This window comes from Lactuca sativa, chromosome 5, assembly GCF_002870075.4.
Source record: "Lactuca sativa cultivar Salinas chromosome 5, Lsat_Salinas_v11, whole genome shotgun sequence".
Classification (NCBI taxonomy): domain Eukaryota; kingdom Viridiplantae; phylum Streptophyta; class Magnoliopsida; order Asterales; family Asteraceae; genus Lactuca; species Lactuca sativa.
In genome coordinates, this window is record NC_056627.2 from 336,440,716 (window position 1) to 336,457,416 (window position 16,701).

Here is a 16,701-nt window from a genome sequence, read left to right on the forward strand (position 1 = left end):
TAATTTTGAAAAAAAAAATACATCCCATCTATAAATAAATGCAGTTGTTGATGATGATGAAGATGAGATTCCAACATATAATATTGCAGCGGACCGTGAATATATGACGAAATTTATTGGAAAATGTTATTGTAAGACTAATTTGGTTGTATTAAATTTATTTCAATGTTTTAAGACTACAATTATTAAATTTTCAGTGTTTAAAAACCATTTTCGGTTTATTAAATTAGTTTATTTAAAAATTTTCATGTCTGCAGATGTTAACTAAAACAAACACGCTTCTTATTACAGTCTGCAGCCGTTTAGTCCACTTCTTCTGTTGCAGAGGTTTGCAGAGGTGGTCCGCAGACTTTTTGAACTTTTGCTTCGGAAAAACAAACATCACCTTAGTCAATTTTCCAATAAATGTAAAATAAAGAAAAAGATTAATAATCTAAATCTAGATGATAATATGAAAGAAAATCGTGACAACCCGGAAATCTCTATCTCTAAGTTACCTCGATCATTGAAAGTCAGACTCGTTTCTGCTATCGTTAGCATTGTTTAGGGTCTGTTTGAGTGTTCTAAGCCTAGTGCATTCAAGGATTGGATTAAGGGATGAGTAAAATAGAGTACATCGCATTTCATTCAAGCCAAACACACCATCAAGAGGTGTGTACGGCCGCACACATGGGTGTACGTCCGTACACTCAAGGTGGCCAGACACCCATCCCAATATATATATATATATATATATATATATATATATATATATATATATATATATATATTAGATCACTTCATTTTCTTCATTCCTTTCTTCATTGGGCCGCACACAACTCCATTCTCTCTCAACTAACTTCAGCTGTGAACCCTCCAAAGCCTAAAAAACGTAAGTGTTTCATCCTTAAACTTGTTATACTTGAAAGACCTCTTGATCCAAGCCCTGATTTTTCATGTTCAACATGATCTTCATGACCTTGAAGGGTGTACGGCCGTGAACCCTTCATAGGTCGTACACACCCTAAAAGACCTCCAAAGTGGGAGTTTTTCCCCTATCATCTAGTCAGACATGTTAAGCCATCGATTCTAGCCTTGATTCATCTTATTTCATCATCAAACTCATGATCATCCAGAGTGTACGATCGTACACTCTTTCTACGGTCGTACACCCTTGTTTGGATCATGATTTTGAACCTAGAACACTTCCTAGACACTTGTTACTCATTAGAACTCCAGAACCTTTGAATCCCTATGAATCAAGACCCAAATGTCACCATTATTGGAGTGTGTACGACCGTACACACTTGGTATGGCCGTAAACACATTCCCTTGGCCGTACACCCCCCTTGAACAATCACATGTGATTGTAACACTTAGTTTCAAGTGTTTCCTAGTCCCTAAGGGTGTTTCCTTGCATTATAGTTGTCCAAAACACTAATTACATGCCTATATATGCCATTATATGTCATTTAGGACCCGTTTGTGTCTCAGGAATTCATTCGTGGAACTTCTCATCCTTACGCAAGCCTTTAATCGAATCACTCACATAAGGTGAGTTAATACCCCTATATTTTTCCGATTTTTTAATGTTTTCAGGGGGGATACAAGTAAAAGCACAAGAAATCTTGTGTTTAAAAATATAATTTGGTTTATTATATTTTCCTATCATTAGTATACATTGATCATAGAACTTACTAAACATGATGAACAAAGTTACTACAATATTTGAGGACAGCTTTATAAACATGTTAAGTTATAAACATTGCAAAAACAAGTTTTTAGAACAAATGAAACAAATTTATGAATTTTAAAATAAAAGATATTATTTTATAAGGATTCATGTTAATAACAATAAGGGTTTTCTTACTATTATTTGTGGATTTGTTGAGAGAACTACAGTGTGAGACGCCTTGTAAGCAGAGTCTCCTGGAGGGAGAGCGTGAGTTTGTGTATAAATCTATATAGGACTGACAATCCCGCACCCTGACTATTAGCTATAATCAACCGGGGGTGACAATCTGTTCAGTTTTTGACGTCCGAAGTACGTCGTTTTGGTATTCGTCCATCAGTATGGTTATAAGAATCCACAGGTGAAACAACGACTCGTTCACGTAATAATATACCTAACAAACAGTCAACATGGTTAGTAACTATGTGATAACTTAGTATGTAAATTAGCGTAATATGAAATTAACATTCGAGTTGCAGAGGGATGTGTGACTTCTGCCTCATTTCTTGTACGTTCCTTGTTTGGTTGTGGGCTTAGGGCAGAATCACCCAATCGACTGTTTGTTCGATCTAGATTTCTATAACTCGTATGTACTAAGTGATCACAGGAGGATATTAACAACACTTTCGGGATACAAAACAACACGTTATCAACTAGTTTTATTTATGTAATAAGACTATTATACATTACTGGTGGTAGCCAGGTTTTTCAAACAGAACAATTCTTAAACAACATAAGTATGGTAGATACTTGTACACCACGATTTGGAACAGATAATTCAATAACATACACTTAGGGAAAATATAGGATTTTCCAGGGTAAACATCGGTACTCTACAAACAGTTGGTTTATTATTCAACTAACGAACATTCATTATAAATTCCATGACCCCTTAGTTTATGCATCTGGGTTATGTATGAAGAATATCTGATAGACTGTGGAATGAGTGATTTCCGCCTCATTCTCTGTTCCTTGTTTGGTTGTGGGTTTAGGGCAGATCCACACAATTAACTGTCTATCAGATATTGGTTTATACATAACTAGTATGAACTAAGAAGTCATAAAAGGAATGGGTTAATCATACTTTACATAAGAAAATATTGGATTTTCTCGAGGAACAATATCAATAGAAATCAAAGGACCAATGCAGTTAACTTTGTAAGTACCAAGTGAATACTCCATGATTATGTACATGAGGATCCGACAACCAGTGGAATGTGTGGCCTCCGCTTCATTTCCTGTTCCTTGTTTGGTTGTGGGCTTGGGGCAAAACCACACAATCGATTGTTTGTTCGATCTGGATTGTATATGATTTGTATTCACTAAGTACTCGCAGGAAGAACTAGTAAAAATCATTTTTATTTAACATTCATTACATCAGGAAATATAAGGTTTTCTGGAGAAACACAACACACTTTTCAAAAGAACACAGAACAATTTTCTAAAACAAAACGCTTATGAACTCACCAGCTTTATGTTGATACTCTTTCAAAACCTACTTGTATTCTCAGGACACTGGTAGATAGGTACACGCACCGGGTTCAAGAAGATGGAGCATAGTAGCTTCGAGTCTTTACTTGTTATTTACTTGTGGTGTCAATCATGTATGATTCAAATGCAATGTAAACATATTACTATTAATACAATGGTTGTTGTTGCTTTGATTACTATTATTCAATTGTTGTGATACTACACATGACGTCCTCCGCCCCCGAATGTTTCCGCCGTTTCGGTTTGGGGGTGTGACAGATTGGTATCAGAGAATTGTTTATAGTGAACTTAGTATATCAACCAGTAAAAGATATACAACTATAAATACAATAGGGCCAGAGTGCTCTGACTAAAAGTATACTTTTAAAATATAAGTGTTTTACAAGAAGTATACTAATAAGCGTACATACTAAGAACATGTATCACAATAAGATCAAATAAGAACAAAACAAACAAAAGTATTTAGATGTTGGAAACTACAGTCAAACCTGAGCGGTTATGTAATCATATCAGGAATAAATATAACTTGATCAACTATATTTATTTGAGATATGACCAACATTTGTTTGGGAGTGATGGTGGTGTTGCAACGAGTCTAAAACTTACCTAACTCCATATACAAAAGATTCCTAGAACAAAACATAAAGATAAAATATTATAGGAGTATTTTAGGCACTATAACAAACTTATATGAAAACTACAAGACCTATGCTGGCAGTTCTATAGTTGCGAAGTGCATGCTTCCAGGGTTATATATAATTGGGATCTTATAGACTTAGAATTGGTGATCTACACTCTGTTACCTTTTCCTTGTTTGGTTGTGGTTTTGGAGTAGTATCACCTATTCGAAGGTCTATTTAATCTTGGTTATATACAACTTGCATGCACTGCTTGACTGTAGGAGGACCCGGTTTAGATCATAAATAACTACATAAGAAATGTTCTACTTAATCTCATAGGATTCTTTAGACATTCCCATTCTCGCACGAGCAACCTAGATATAGATAGCCACTCCACTACAATCACCAACAGAGGAGTCAAGGAGGAACCAGGTAGGATTCACAAAGAGGATTCCTAGAAGGAATCATACGAGGATGCAATTCTTCCATCAGGAAGTTATGGAGATATGTGGTAAAACCCGAAGCATGATCTACAGTGAATAAGAAAACAATAAGAAAGCCCAGAAACAACAAACCCTCACACTTGAATTCAGGACCGTCATAACTAGAACATAAACCCCTCCCGAGGCACGCAAGGTGGCAGAGCAGCATATACGGCATACTAATAATTAACTAACTAATATGATCTAGTGAATTAGTGATTACACTACTCACACTATGTGTCAGGCTTATTGTCTTTATCATATCAGCTAAGTAACAGTAAACCAGATTCCATAACTTCATTAAGAGGGTAGTCACTATCAAATTCATAAGTCTATGTTGCGTAGACCTTTATTATGAATTGCTTCAAACGTTAGAACATGAAACACTCAGAACTAAGATAACTTCGATTCAGAATACACTCGATTTGTAACCACTATGAATCACCCTCATTTCGTCTTTTAAACCTTTTGGCAGAAAAAATGCCACCGAAAAAGTAAAAAAAACAAAAAGAACGCACCACCTCCTCAATATGACCTGGTTGTCTTTCAGGCGACAGTAACAGCCGCAGTGACAGCGGTCATGATTCAAATCGATGCAAGTGGTATCGGTGGATCGGGTAGTGGTACCAACAACACTAACCACGGACGCACAAGGGAGTGCTCATACAAAGACTTCATGATTTGTGGGCCCAAATCCTTCGATGGAAGTGAGGGAGTCATCGCCCTAATGCGATGGTTCGAGAAGACAGAGTCGATTTTTAAGTTATGCGCGTGCCCAGAAGGGAGCAAAGTGAAGTTTGTTACCTGCACCTTCTCTCACAGAGCCCTTACATGGTGGAATATCCATGTCAAGTCATTGACTCTTCCAGTAGCAAACGCAATGGGCTGGGAAAATCTAAAGGAGATGATGCTGGAAGAGTACTGCCCGAGGGGTGAAATACAAAATCTAGAGCATGAGCTGTGGAATCTTACCATGGAAGACTCAGACATAAATACCTACACCGATAGATTCAACGGTTTAGTTGCACTATGCCCTGGGATGGTTACCTCAGAAAGCAAGAAGGTAGAAAGATACATTTGGGGACTACCTTCTCTAATCCAAGGAAACGTAATAGCAGCGAAACCTATTACGTTTGACAGTGCCAAACGCTTGGCTCGAACATTGGTGGACTACGAGATCCACCAAGGCATAATGGATCCCATTCCCGAGTCAACCAAAGGAGGTGATGATATACAAAAGTCCGGGAGCGTGAAGAAGAGATGATCGACACAAGAACCCTCCGAGAGACAACAGCCGGGTGCAGCCTATGCTGCCACAACACCAACCACCCCAGCACCCGATAATTGTTATGCTAGAACCCTCCCTAAATGTAATAAGTGCAACTTCCAGCATACCGAAAGGTGTCGGAAACTGTATTGCAAGAACTGCCTTAGAAGAAGACACACCATCCGCTTTTGTAGGGCGCCGGCACGACCAATCTCTCAGGTCCCATTTAAGGAAGTGAGTCAGAAACTACAGGAGAGATTGTCCATTGGCTAGAAACCCTCATGAGGAAGGAAGAGTGCTAATGATCACTGCATGAGAGTCTACCCCGGAACCACCTGAGAGCAGCGGTACGTTTCTCAACTAAATCCTAACTAAACTAATTTCTTCCTCGTCTAAACAAAGCACATAGTTTATGTAGAAACTAAATACTCTTTTCCTATAGGATATAATGACTTGGTGTAAACAGTAGGGTCATATATAATTAATGACCAATAGACTTAGAGTGCGTGATTCCGCATTATTTCATGTTCCTTGTCTGGTTGTGGATTTAGGGCAGAGTCATGCAGTCGACCGTCTTATTCATCTTAATTATATATGACTTGTAGAAACCAAGTGATTATAGAGGAACCGGATAGAGATCATAATATCAAGTATCATTCACTAGAACAAATTCTCGGTTAGTACAGTTAACACGGTATAAAACATTCACAGTAGTAATAACAAGGTCAACACATAAAGCACTAGAAACGTTCACACACAGATGCACTGACGCCATAATGAAACACTCCTTCCGAACTAACTTAACACGCGATCTTACGATTTCATCCCACTTAGTCTGACTGAGTCTGCATTATACCAAACCCACGTGTCACCGAGGAGACCCTTCGCCTTAAACCGACCGAAAGGATATCCTACCAGTTGGACGAATGTGGGAAAGCAAGTCAAACCCACACACCATTCACAGACCAAAATAGTAGACACAACAGTAATGATCCGCTGAAACCCCAGCGAGGATCTGAATTCACTAAAGAACACGAGGGTTTTATGAAACCCAAGTACCCTACCGATTCTAAAGAAGTGTCTGTCCGATGAGACGGTTATGATACCCCTCGATGAGATCGAAATAAACGAGAGCTTACACTTCGTGGACGAACCATCCTCATCTTTTTCTGAGTCCGCGATTTCTATTTTATGCTTGAATTTTGGGACGAAATTCCCTCTAATGGGGGGATGATGTGATAACCCGGAAATCTCTATCTCTAAGTTACCTCGATCATTGAAAGTCAGACTCGTTTTACGCTATCTTTAGCATTGTTTAGGGTCTGTTTGAGTATTCTAAGCCTAGTGCATTCAAGGTTTGGGTTAAGGGATGAGTAAAATAGTGTACATCGCATTTCATTCAAGCCAAACACACCATCAAGAGGTGTATACGACTGCACACATGGGTGTACGTCCGTACACTCAAGGTGGCCGGACACCCATCCCTATATATATATATATATATATATATATATATATATATATATATATATATATATATATATATATATATTAGATCATTCAATTTTCTTCATTCCTTTCTTCCCTGGGCCGCACACAACTCCATTCTCTCTCAACTAACTTCAGCTGTGAACCCTCCAAAGCCTAAAAAACGTAAGTGTTTCATCCTTAAACTTGTTATACTTGAAAGACCCCTTGATCCAAGCCCTGATTTTTCATGTTCAACATGATCTTCATGACCTTGAAGGGTGTACGGCCGTGAACCCTTCATAGGCCGTACACACCCTAAAAGACCTCCAAAGTGGGAGTTTTTCCCCTATCATCTAGTCAGACATGTTAAGCCATCGATTCTAGCCTTGATTCATCTTATTTCATCATCAAACTCATGATCATCCAGAGTGTACGGTCGTACACTCTTTCTACGGTCGTACACCCTTGTTTGGATCATGATTTTGAACCTAGAACACTTCCTAGACACTTGTTACTCATTAGAACTCCAGAACCTTTGAATCCCTATGAATCAAGACCCAAATGTCACCATTATTGGAGTGTGTACGACCGTACACACTTGGTATGGCCGTAAACACATTCCCTTGGCCGTACACCCCCCTTGAACAATCACATGTGATTGTAACACTTAGTTTCAAGTGTTTCCTAGTCCCTAAGGGTGTTTCCTTGCATTATAGTTGTCCAAAACACTAATTACATGCCTATATATGCCATTATATGTCATTTAGGACCCGTTTGTGTCTCAGGAATTCATTCGTGGAACTTCTCATCCTTACGCAAGCCTTTAATCGAATCACTCACATAAGGTGAGTTAATACCCCTATATTTTTCCGATTTTTTAATGTTTTCAGGGGGGATACAAGTAAAAGCACAAGAAATCTTGTGTTTAAAAATATAATTTGGTTTATTATATTTTCCTATCATTAGTATACATTGATCATAGAACTTACTAAACATGATGAACAAAGTTACTACAATATTTGAGGACAGCTTTATAAACATGTTAAGTTATAAACATTGCAAAAACAAGTTTTTAGAACAAATGAAACAAATTTATGAATTTTAAAATAAAAGATATTATTTTATAAGGATTCATGTTAATAACAATAAGGGTTTTCTTACTATTATTTGTGGATTTGTTGAGAGAACTACAGTGTGAGACGCCTTGTAAGCAGAGTCTCCTGGAGGGAGAGCGTGAGTTTGTGTATAAATCTATATAGGACTGACAATCCCGCACCCTGACTATTAGCTATAATCAACCGGGGGTGACAATCTGTTCAGTTTTTGACGTCCGAAGTACGTCGTTTTGGTATTCGTCCATCAGTATGGTTATAAGAATCCACAGGTGAAACAACGACTCGTTCACGTAATAATATACCTAACAAACAGTCAACATGGTTAGTAACTATGTGATAACTTAGTATGTAAATTAGCGTAATATGAAATTAACATTCGAGTTGCAGAGGGATGTGTGACTTCTGCCTCATTTCTTGTACGTTCCTTGTTTGGTTGTGGGCTTAGGGCAGAATCACCCAATCGACTGTTTGTTCGATCTAGATTTCTATAACTCGTATGTACTAAGTGATCACAGGAGGATATTAACAACACTTTCGGGATACAAAACAACACGTTATCAACTAGTTTTATTTATGTAATAAGACTATTATACATTACTGGTGGTAGCCAGGTTTTTCAAACAGAACAATTCTTAAACAACATAAGTATGGTAGATACTTGTACACCACGATTTGGAACAGATAATTCAATAACATACACTTAGGGAAAATATAGGATTTTCCAGGGTAAACATCGGTACTCTACAAACAGTTGGTTTATTATTCAACTAACGAACATTCATTATAAATTCCATGACCCCTTAGTTTATGCATCTGGGTTATGTATGAAGAATATCTGATAGACTGTGGAATGAGTGATTTCCGCCTCATTCTCTGTTCCTTGTTTGGTTGTGGGTTTAGGGCAGATCCACACAATTAACTGTCTATCAGATATTGGTTTATACATAACTAGTATGAACTAAGAAGTCATAAAAGGAATGGGTTAATCATACTTTACATAAGAAAATATTGGATTTTCTCGAGGAACAATATCAATAGAAATCAAAGGACCAATGCAGTTAACTTTGTAAGTACCAAGTGAATACTCCATGATTATGTACATGAGGATCCGACAACCAGTGGAATGTGTGGCCTCCGCTTCATTTCCTGTTCCTTGTTTGGTTGTGGGCTTGGGGCAAAACCACACAATCGATTGTTTGTTCGATCTGGATTGTATATGATTTGTATTCACTAAGTACTCGCAGGAAGAACTAGTAAACATCATTTTTATTTAACATTCATTACATCAGGAAATATAAGGTTTTCTGGAGAAACACAACACACTTTTCAAAAGAACACAGAACAATTTTCTAAAACAAAACGCTTATGAACTCACCAGCTTTATGTTGATACTCTTTCAAAACCTACTTGTATTCTCAGGACACTGGTAGATAGGTACACGCACCGGGTTCAAGAAGATGGAGCATAGTAGCTTCGAGTCTTTACTTGTTATTTACTTGTGGTGTCAATCATGTATGATTCAAATGCAATGTAAACATATTACTATTAATACAATGGTTGTTGTTGCTTTGATTACTATTATTCAATTGTTGTGATACTACACATGACGTCCTCCGCCCCCGAATGTTTCCGCCGTTTCGGTTTGGGGGTGTGACAGATTGGTATCAGAGAATTGTTTATAGTGAACTTAGTATATCAACCAGTAAAAGATATACAACTATAAATACAATAGGGCCAGAGTGCTCTGACTAAAAGTATACTTTTAAAATATAAGTGTTTTACAAGAAGTATACTAATAAGCGTACATACTAAGAACATGTATCACAATAAGATCAAATAAGAACAAAACAAACAAAAGTATTTAGATGTTGGAAACTACAGTCAAACCTGAGCGGTTATGTAATCATATCAGGAATAAATATAACTTGATCAACTATATTTATTTGAGATATGACCAACATTTGTTTGGGAGTGATGGTGGTGTTGCAACGAGTCTAAAACTTACCTAACTCCATATACAAAAGATTCCTAGAACAAAACATAAAGATAAAATATTATAGGAGTATTTTAGGCACTATAACAAACTTATATGAAAACTACAAGACCTATGCTGGCAGTTCTATAGTTGCGAAGTGCATGCTTCCAGGGTTATATATAATTGGGATCTTATAGACTTAGAATTGGTGATCTACACTCTGTTACCTTTTCCTTGTTTGGTTGTGGTTTTGGAGTAGTATCACCTATTCGAAGGTCTATTTAATCTTGGTTATATACAACTTGCATGCACTGCTTGACTGTAGGAGGACCCGGTTTAGATCATAAATAACTACATAAGAAATGTTCTACTTAATCTCATAGGATTCTTTAGACATTCCCATTCTCGCACGAGCAACCTAGATATAGATAGCCACTCCACTACAATCACCAACAGAGGAGTCAAGGAGGAACCAGGTAGGATTCACAAAGAGGATTCCTAGAAGGAATCATACGAGGATGCAATTCTTCCATCAGGAAGTTATGGAGATATGTGGTAAAACCCGAAGCATGATCTACAGTGAATAAGAAAACAATAAGAAAGCCCAGAAACAACAAACCCTCACACTTGAATTCAGGACCGTCATAACTAGAACATAAACCCCTCCCGAGGCACGCAAGGTGGCAGAGCAGCATATACGGCATACTAATAATTAACTAACTAATATGATCTAGTGAATTAGTGATTACACTACTCACACTATGTGTCAGGCTTATTGTCTTTATCATATCAGCTAAGTAACAGTAAACCAGATTCCATAACTTCATTAAGAGGGTAGTCACTATCAAATTCATAAGTCTATGTTGCGTAGACCTTTATTATGAATTGCTTCAAACGTTAGAACATGAAACACTCAGAACTAAGATAACTTCGATTCAGAATACACTCGATTTGTAACCACTATGAATCACCCTCATTTCGTCTTTTAAACCTTTTGGCAGAAAAAATGCCACCGAAAAAGTAAAAAAAACAAAAAGAACGCACCACCTCCTCAATATGACCTGGTTGTCTTTCAGGCGACAGTAACAGCCGCAGTGACAGCGGTCATGATTCAAATCGATGCAAGTGGTATCGGTGGATCGGGTAGTGGTACCAACAACACTAACCACGGACGCACAAGGGAGTGCTCATACAAAGACTTCATGATTTGTGGGCCCAAATCCTTCGATAGAAGTGAGGGAGTCATCGCCCTAATGCGATGGTTCGAGAAGACAGAGTCGATTTTTAAGTTATGCGCGTGCCCAGAAGGGAGCAAAGTGAAGTTTGTTACCTGCACCTTCTCTCACAGAGCCCTTACATGGTGGAATATCCATGTCAAGTCATTGACTCTTCCAGTAGCAAACGCAATGGGCTGGGAAAATCTAAAGGAGATGATGCTGGAAGAGTACTGCCCGAGGGGTGAAATACAAAAACTAGAGCATGAGCTGTGGAATCTTACCATGGAAAACTCAGACATAAATACCTACACCGATAGATTCAACGGTTTAGTTGCACTATGCCCTGGGATGGTTACCTCAGAAAGCAAGAAGGTAGAAAGATACATTTGGGGACTACCTTCTCTAATCCAAGGAAACGTAATAGCAGCGAAACCTATTACGTTTGACAGTGCCAAACGCTTGGCTCGAACATTGGTGGACTACGAGATCCACCAAGGCATAATGGATCCCATTCCCGAGTCAACCAAAGGAGGTGATGATATACAAAAGTCCGGGAGCGTGAAGAAGAGATGATCGACACAAGAACCCTCCGAGAGACAACAGCCGGGTGCAGCCTATGCTGCCACAACACCAACCACCCCAGCACCCGATAATTGTTATGCTAGAACCCTCCCTAAATGTAATAAGTGCAACTTCCAGCATACCGAAAGGTGTCGGAAACTGTATTGCAAGAACTGCCTTAGAAGAAGACACACCATCCGCTTTTGTAGGGCGCCGGCACAACCAATCTCTCAGGTCCCATTTAAGGAAGTGAGTCAGAAACTACAGGAGAGATTGTCCATTGGCTAGAAACCCTCATGAGGAAGGAAGAGTGCTAATGATCACTGCATGAGAGTCTACCCCGGAACCACCTGAGAGCAGCGGTACGTTTCTCAACTAAATCCTAACTAAACTAATTTCTTCCTCGTCTAAACAAAGCACATAGTTTATGTAGAAACTAAATACTCTTTTCCTATAGGATATAATGACTTGGTGTAAACAGTAGGGTCATATATAATTAATGACCAATAGACTTAGAGTGCGTGATTCCGCATTATTTCATGTTCCTTGTCTGGTTGTGGATTTAGGGCAGAGTCATGCAGTCGACCGTCTTATTCATCTTAATTATATATGACTTGTAGAAACCAAGTGATTATAGAGGAACCGGATAGAGATCATAATATCAAGTATCATTCACTAGAACAAATTCTCGGTTAGTACAGTTAACACGGTATAAAACATTCACAGTAGTAATAACAAGGTCAACACATAAAGCACTAGAAACGTTCACACACAGATGCACTGACGCCATAATGAAACACTCCTTCCGAACTAACTTAACACGCGATCTTACGATTTCATCCCACTTAGTCTGACTGAGTCTGCATTATACCAAACCCACGTGTCACCGAGGAGACCCTTCGCCTTAAACCGACCGAAAGGATATCCTACCAGTTGGACGAATGTGGGAAAGCAAGTCAAACCCACACACCATTCACAGACCAAAATAGTAGACACAACAGTAATGATCCGCTGAAACCCCAGCGAGGATCTGAATTCACTAAAGAACACGAGGGTTTTATGAAACCCAAGTACCCTACCGATTCTAAAGAAGTGTCTGTCCGATGAGACGGTTATGATACCCCTCGATGAGATCGAAATAAACGAGAGCTTACACTTCGTGGACGAACCATCCTCATCTTTTTCTGAGTCCGCGATTTCTATTTTATGCTTGAATTTTGGGACGAAATTCCCTCTAATGGGGGGATGATGTGATAACCCGGAAATCTCTATCTCTAAGTTACCTCGATCATTGAAAGTCAGACTCGTTTTACGCTATCTTTAGCATTGTTTAGGGTCTGTTTGAGTATTCTAAGCCTAGTGCATTCAAGGTTTGGGTTAAGGGATGAGTAAAATAGTGTACATCGCATTTCATTCAAGCCAAACACACCATCAAGAGGTGTATACGACTGCACACATGGGTGTACGTCCGTACACTCAAGGTGGCCGGACACCCATCCCTATATATATATATATATATATATATATATATATATATATATATATATATTAGATCATTCAATTTTCTTCATTCCTTTCTTCCCTGGGCCGCACACAACTCCATTCTCTCTCAACTAACTTCAGCTGTGAACCCTCCAAAGCCTAAAAAACGTAAGTGTTTCATCCTTAAACTTGTTATACTTGAAAGACCCCTTGATCCAAGCCCTGATTTTTCATGTTCAACATGATCTTCATGACCTTGAAGGGTGTACGGCCGTGAACCCTTCATAGGCCGTACACACCCTAAAAGACCTCCAAAGTGGGAGTTTTTCCCCTATCATCTAGTCAGACATGTTAAGCCATCGATTCTAGCCTTGATTCATCTTATTTCATCATCAAACTCATGATCATCCAGAGTGTACGGTCGTACACTCTTTCTACGGTCGTACACCCTTGTTTGGATCATGATTTTGAACCTAGAACACTTCCTAGACACTTGTTACTCATTAGAACTCCAGAACCTTTGAATCCCTATGAATCAAGACCCAAATGTCACCATTATTGGAGTGTGTACGACCGTACACACTTGGTATGGCCGTAAACACATTCCCTTGGCCGTACACCCCCCTTGAACAATCACATGTGATTGTAACACTTAGTTTCAAGTGTTTCCTAGTCCCTAAGGGTGTTTCCTTGCATTATAGTTGTCCAAAACACTAATTACATGCCTATATATGCCATTATATGTCATTTAGGACCCGTTTGTGTCTCAGGAATTCATTCGTGGAACTTCTCATCCTTACGCAAGCCTTTAATCGAATCACTCACATAAGGTGAGTTAATACCCCTATATTTTTCCGATTTTTTAATGTTTTCAGGGGGGATACAAGTAAAAGCACAAGAAATCTTGTGTTTAAAAATATAATTTGGTTTATTATATTTTCCTATCATTAGTATACATTGATCATAGAACTTACTAAACATGATGAACAAAGTTACTACAATATTTGAGGACAGCTTTATAAACATGTTAAGTTATAAACATTGCAAAAACAAGTTTTTAGAACAAATGAAACAAATTTATGAATTTTAAAATAAAAGATATTATTTTATAAGGATTCATGTTAATAACAATAAGGGTTTTCTTACTATTATTTGTGGATTTGTTGAGAGAACTACAGTGTGAGACGCCTTGTAAGCAGAGTCTCCTGGAGGGAGAGCGTGAGTTTGTGTATAAATCTATATAGGACTGACAATCCCGCACCCTGACTATTAGCTATAATCAACCGGGGGTGACAATCTGTTCAGTTTTTGACGTCCGAAGTACGTCGTTTTGGTATTCGTCCATCAGTATGGTTATAAGAATCCACAGGTGAAACAACGACTCGTTCACGTAATAATATACCTAACAAACAGTCAACATGGTTAGTAACTATGTGATAACTTAGTATGTAAATTAGCGTAATATGAAATTAACATTCGAGTTGCAGAGGGATGTGTGACTTCTGCCTCATTTCTTGTACGTTCCTTGTTTGGTTGTGGGCTTAGGGCAGAATCACCCAATCGACTGTTTGTTCGATCTAGATTTCTATAACTCGTATGTACTAAGTGATCACAGGAGGATATTAACAACACTTTCGGGATACAAAACAACACGTTATCAACTAGTTTTATTTATGTAATAAGACTATTATACATTACTGGTGGTAGCCAGGTTTTTCAAACAGAACAATTCTTAAACAACATAAGTATGGTAGATACTTGTACACCACGATTTGGAACAGATAATTCAATAACATACACTTAGGGAAAATATAGGATTTTCCAGGGTAAACATCGGTACTCTACAAACAGTTGGTTTATTATTCAACTAACGAACATTCATTATAAATTCCATGACCCCTTAGTTTATGCATCTGGGTTATGTATGAAGAATATCTGATAGACTGTGGAATGAGTGATTTCCGCCTCATTCTCTGTTCCTTGTTTGGTTGTGGGTTTAGGGCAGATCCACACAATTAACTGTCTATCAGATATTGGTTTATACATAACTAGTATGAACTAAGAAGTCATAAAAGGAATGGGTTAATCATACTTTACATAAGAAAATATTGGATTTTCTCGAGGAACAATATCAATAGAAATCAAAGGACCAATGCAGTTAACTTTGTAAGTACCAAGTGAATACTCCATGATTATGTACATGAGGATCCGACAACCAGTGGAATGTGTGGCCTCCGCTTCATTTCCTGTTCCTTGTTTGGTTGTGGGCTTGGGGCAAAACCACACAATCGATTGTTTGTTCGATCTGGATTGTATATGATTTGTATTCACTAAGTACTCGCAGGAAGAACTAGTAAAAATCATTTTTATTTAACATTCATTACATCAGGAAATATAAGGTTTTCTGGAGAAACACAACACACTTTTCAAAAGAACACAGAACAATTTTCTAAAACAAAACGCTTATGAACTCACCAGCTTTATGTTGATACTCTTTCAAAACCTACTTGTATTCTCAGGACACTGGTAGATAGGTACACGCACCGGGTTCAAGAAGATGGAGCATAGTAGCTTCGAGTCTTTACTTGTTATTTACTTGTGGTGTCAATCATGTATGATTCAAATGCAATGTAAACATATTACTATTAATACAATGGTTGTTGTTGCTTTGATTACTATTATTCAATTGTTGTGATACTACACATGACGTCCTCCGCCCCCGAATGTTTCCGCCGTTTCGGTTTGGGGGTGTGACAGATTGGTATCAGAGAATTGTTTATAGTGAACTTAGTATATCAACCAGTAAAAGATATACAACTATAAATACAATAGGGCCAGAGTGCTCTGACTAAAAGTATACTTTTAAAATATAAGTGTTTTACAAGAAGTATACTAATAAGCGTACATACTAAGAACATGTATCACAATAAGATCAAATAAGAACAAAACAAACAAAAGTATTTAGATGTTGGAAACTACAGTCAAACCTGAGCGGTTATGTAATCATATCAGGAATAAATATAACTTGATCAACTATATTTATTTGAGATATGACCAACATTTGTTTGGGAGTGATGGTGGTGTTGCAACGAGTCTAAAACTTACCTAACTCCATATACAAAAGATTCCTAGAACAAAACATAAAGATAAAATATTATAGGAGTATTTTAGGCACTATAACAAACTTATATGAAAACTACAAGACCTATGCTGGCAGTTCTATAGTTGCGAAGTGCATGCTTCCAGGGTTATATATAATTGGGATCTTATAGACTTAGAATTGGTGATCTACACTCTGTTACCTTTTCCT